Source organism: Morone saxatilis, unplaced genomic scaffold, assembly GCF_004916995.1.
Source record: "Morone saxatilis isolate NCDOM2014 unplaced genomic scaffold, NCSU_SB_2.0 Contig19, whole genome shotgun sequence".
Taxonomy (NCBI): domain Eukaryota; kingdom Metazoa; phylum Chordata; class Actinopteri; family Moronidae; genus Morone; species Morone saxatilis.
Genome location: NW_023339751.1, coordinates 24,583,884 through 24,588,861, shown reverse-complemented (window position 1 = coordinate 24,588,861; position 4,978 = coordinate 24,583,884). Strand labels below are relative to the sequence as shown.

General features: G+C 39.6%; 1 protein-coding gene across 1 annotated transcript in view; it reads left to right on the top strand.

Moving 5' to 3' along the window:
• Window positions 1-4,978, top strand: part of LOC118329308 (bone morphogenetic protein receptor type-1A-like) — a gene marked incomplete in the record, with an annotated part of 45,538 nt that overhangs the window by 17,842 nt on the left and 22,718 nt on the right.

Below are 4,978 nucleotides of genomic sequence, written 5' to 3'. Positions count from 1 at the left end.
TCGCTTACAGTTAATCAAGTAATTCAAACAACTATCAAAGAAATCTACAAATTATCTTTTTAAATTCTAGCTTACATTTTCCAACCATCTGTGGGCGCCACTCGTGTGAACCAGAATGCAGGTACTAGACACAGTAAGTACTGCATTTTCCACAGAGCAACCAAGTGTCTGAAGCAGGCAGTTCTTACTACATGAAAAGTAAGGTTTAATCAACACTGTTTACGTTTGCTAAGTTTGAGTCTCCTTTTTGACAGCAGATAATGTACACGTTGTGAGTTACACTTGTCGTGGTTTAATAAAGCATTGTGCTATGTTCAATACGCTGTCTTTTCTGTAATTTTCACACATCCCGCGGGCCGGTTCTGGCCCACCGATAAATCAGTTGGGCTCTGGAGTATAATCTATTTTTCAAGTGAATTTGACGTAAAATACAGCTGGAACTGTAATTAATAAGGTCTTTCTCCAATAGTGTTTATATTAAACTGCATATTTTCACACTAATGAGGTATAATGATTTTAAATCATTTCTCTTCTCAGTAACAGCCGTTAAAAAGTTGTGATGCATTGTCTGATGCGCTTGTACACGTTTATATGCATGATGGCTGTAGCAGTAATGACATGAGTGGCAGTGGTTCTTTACATGTGTAGAAATGAGCCTTTGAGGAGTGGTGTTTTGGTGTTGATGTTATCTTTACTGCCGCTTAGCAATCACTCCCCCAGCGGTTGGCAGTGTTTGGATTCTGCTTTTTATCAGAAACTCTGCAGACGAGTCATAAATTCCTCAGACACTACTCTGACTGCTTTATGAGTCACTGTGGTGAGCTTTCAGTCACAGCTTTACTCCTTTCATTTGTTTTAGGTTTGAAAATTAACAGAAATTGAGAACATCATTTAAAAAAGTAAGGTGAACATTGTCTGAACAGATGTCTGTCAGTGTTGGAAGGAACTGATCTGAAATCAGTTTCTGAGCAGATGTGAAGTGAGTTTACAGTAGTTTTTCAGTGAATTTGAAGGAGGTTTGTGAGGTTTGAGAGACAGAAACTTCACTGATTTTACACATGAAGATCAGTTTACTGGTCATGTACGGCTGCAGCTAAATATTATTTTCAATAATTAACTGTTATATTTATGATATAAATGAATTGATTTCATTTGATGAATTGATTGAATTGAAAAATTTCAGAAAATAAAGGAAAATTACTGTTACAAGTGCTCAGAGCCCAATGTGACATCTTATTGCTTGATTTGTCCAACCAACAGTGCAAAACCCCAAAATATTCCGTTTATAATGATGGAAAACAGAGAATAGCACAACATCCTCACATGCTCACCTTTGATCAATTTTCAAAATAGTTGTAACTGATGAATATTGATCATTTCAGTTGTATTGTTGTTGTAACTCAGCCTGTCAGAACAGTATAATGTCATCAGGCTGTCTTTTATGGGAGTTCTATTTAAAATTCACTGGAGAACCCTCCTGATTTGACAGACGAGAGTTAAGTCTAGCTGTTTTTTTTAGAGGTTAGACTGAAGTCATATCTCAGACTCTCAAACACACCCCTCTTCCTGTGGTCTCACTTTAGATGCCATTTTTCCCCCTGTCCGACCAACCTCGTCACTCCATCTCTGTCCAGCTCCTCGGCTGTTTTAGCGGACATTTTGAGCATGTAAGTGTGAAATATTTGGAGGTCAAAACCTGGAAAATAATCTGACTTCGGTGTCCACAGAGAGAGACTGTTTGGCTTTCTCTCTTTTTTTTCTCTCTCTCTGTATTTCTGTCTTTTACTTTACTTTCTTTTACTTTTTCTTTTAGACTTTTTTTGCAACTTTTTTGTTCATACATAACTTTTTATTTCTGATAATACATATGTATATTCTTCTTTCTGTGTTTTCAGTTTCTTCTCTCTTTTTTTCACTTTCTTCTGTAGCACAGGCGCATAAAACACACAAACACACAGGACCACCTATATCGTTTGGTCGTCCGTGCATGGCTCTGTGGCCTGGCTGTAGTTTCTAAGGCGACACGGTGGATGAAACCATCTGACCTCCCTGCACGGAGTCCAGTCTCTGACCAGACCACCCACCCCCGCACACACGCTCTCACACACACACACACGGCCAATATTCTGCCTGCTACAATTACAGTTATATTTTAGTCTTATGTTTTTATGACTCTGGGGAAAGTTGTCGGAGCTCCAGTCTCTCCTGTTTCCACTCGTTCATACTGGGATCACACCAGTGCAGCTTGCTGGCGGCTGCTTCAGCTTCCACTGCAGCAGCTGAGGCAGAAAATCCACCAAAAACACCAAAGAAACAGGTTGGCTCCGGTTGGTGTGGAGGCTGTACAGACGCTGGTGACCTCAGACCCAGATGATAGATAGATGACAGCTGTTTAAAAATGATTGACAGCAGATGTGGGCGGGAACTTTACCTGCTGAGTGGGAGGTGGATGGGGCTTAACAGTAAAATTCCTGTCTGTTGGAGAGAAGTGTCAGATTGTGACTGTTCTCATAGTCGGTCCACAGTGAGGGTGCTATCAGAGCAGTGATTTCCTGGAGTGTAGAGCAAAGCAGTGTGTGTTGGGGTGTATTTTCCATTACCTTGTCGCCACATTCCAGCAACAGTCAGAGTAGGAAGGGGAAAGGAAAGGGAGTCATACAAATGAAGGAGGAGGAGGGTCGGTATTGATAAGCAGCAAAGATCAGAAACAGAAAATGAATGAAATCTGTTTTTACTTTAGATTAGGATAGATTGTGTTTACTTATTCTATGGTTCAAGCTCCTCCTTGTCAAAACAATCTATTAATCATTTAGTTTTTTTCTCCAGCTCCAAAGTGAGAATTTTGTGCTTTCCTGTTTCATATTGGGGAGACAAAACGATCAATGTCCTTTTAATGATCTTTAAGTAATAACCCTTAAAAGGCTTTGAGAGGTCATAGTTCTTATGATGTTAGCAGGAAGTTTTTTGGGAGTCTTGATAAGAGGCTGACTGGATCACCCTAAAATCTATTATCAGGTTTTTTAAATGGGGATGCACAATATGGATATTAGTTTTGGCTGATACACTTACCGATAGATGCACACCCGATGGCAACAACAAAGGCTGCTAAGATGTTGGGAGTAAAGATGGATGATTTAATATTCCATAGCTCTGAGCTAACCAAATATAAGACATCGGTATTGTTATTTTATTAGGAATTCATCTTTTCTAGTAAAGAGCGTTACATATTTAAGAGAACAAAAGCCTATCAGACGTTTTAGCATGAAAATGAATAAGACAAAATGTAGGCTTGTGAGATTTAAATATGCTAAACTAATTCATGGGACTCTTCCTGAACATGTTACCTTGTGAGCAGCTCCTGTTGAGCCCGTCGGTCCTGGTGCATTGCTCAGGTAACCACTAGGCCTCCGAGATACAAGGAAAATCTCCAATGTGTGATAACATTGTTCAATATTGCGAAGACAATACAATTTGGGATAAATAAACAATTACTGATTTTCTGATATAATAGGTACACTGCCAATAACACCTCAAGAAAACTGGCAGAACAGTCCTATTCCATATTTACTTTGGAACATTTTTCATATTAATGCTGTATAAAAACGTTTTTGCCATGGGATGACAGTAGTTTTCTGTGCAAATAACTGTAACATAAAACACTACTTTATTCTGTATAAATTCAGTTAAAATGCCATATAAATGAATGTTTTGCCATGAGATATGATGGTGGTTTACTATTACAGAAAGTGTATTTAACCTATTTAGAGTTTACAGTCTGTCATGGTTTGACAGATTAGAACTGTAAAAAACTACAGACAGTGTAGAACCAAACATTGAAAAGCCTATGCCAAGAGAATAAAAATTAAATTATTTAAAACGTGCTTTTATTGAACAAATAAACCCCACGGTTGCCACTAAAGTGACACCATTTAATCTGAGGGTAGCTGACGGCTGGCTGCGACTACATCTGGTTTGTGGTGTGAATCATGGCCCATGAATCCAGGGCTGAACCTGCACCCAGGAGCTGGTTCTGGAGCTAGGAGCTAACTGGTTTAACTGGGAGGGTTGTGTTGGGAACACTCTTCACTCATCAGTATGATTTATGATCATAATGTTGTTTTTATGGTCTGAGTGTATTTGCTTTATGACTCAGCTGTAGGACAAAGTCAGTACTGGGCCAGTGATGAATAGACCTGTTTCTATGGTGATTAGAGTGATTAAAATCACCTTCAGGGAACCACATTGTTCTGGTTTATTACTTCAAGTCTGTCTGTTTGTCTTTTTTTCTGTCTGCTCTTTGACCCCCTTTCTTTATTTCTTTAGTTCTTCCTTCCATCCTCCTTCCTTCCTTCGTGTGGAGTGAGCAGCTCTGGAGCGCAGCCTCCAGCTTGACTGATTCTTAATCAATAATTGGTTGGAGCTGTTATAAACGTATAGATACTATGATGCCATCACAGCATTCTGTTTACATGGACCATAAACCTGTGGATGCTGGGTAATCTGTGTTGCTGTAACATGATAAATAAGGAGGGGATGAAGTAAATGTTCCTCCTCCAGTTTGTAGTTGCAGCTGCTCAGCAGATCTTCTGTTAGCCTCTAATGAAATTAGGCCTCACTGCTGCCCACTCGCTGTCTCACGCACAAACAAATAAGACGAGGGTGTGTCTGCAGCTCCGTCCCTGCCAGGGTTTGGGGTTCATTTCCGACTAAGAGCCAAATACTGTGTGCTGCTACAAGCCTGTGTGACGTCCCTTCTTTATGAGAGCCAGAACTCAAATTGGAACAGGCACATGCTGCAATACAACCTTTCTAGTAACAGCTGCATGTCTAATGCCCACAAACCTCAGAAATCATGTACAAGGCTCTAACTTAACTTCTTTTTATTTACCACTGTACCAAACTGTCCCAAAATACACTTTAAACCGTCTTAATTATAAAACTGCTGTGTTTCTTTGCTAGGGCTGAGCAATTTTATCGA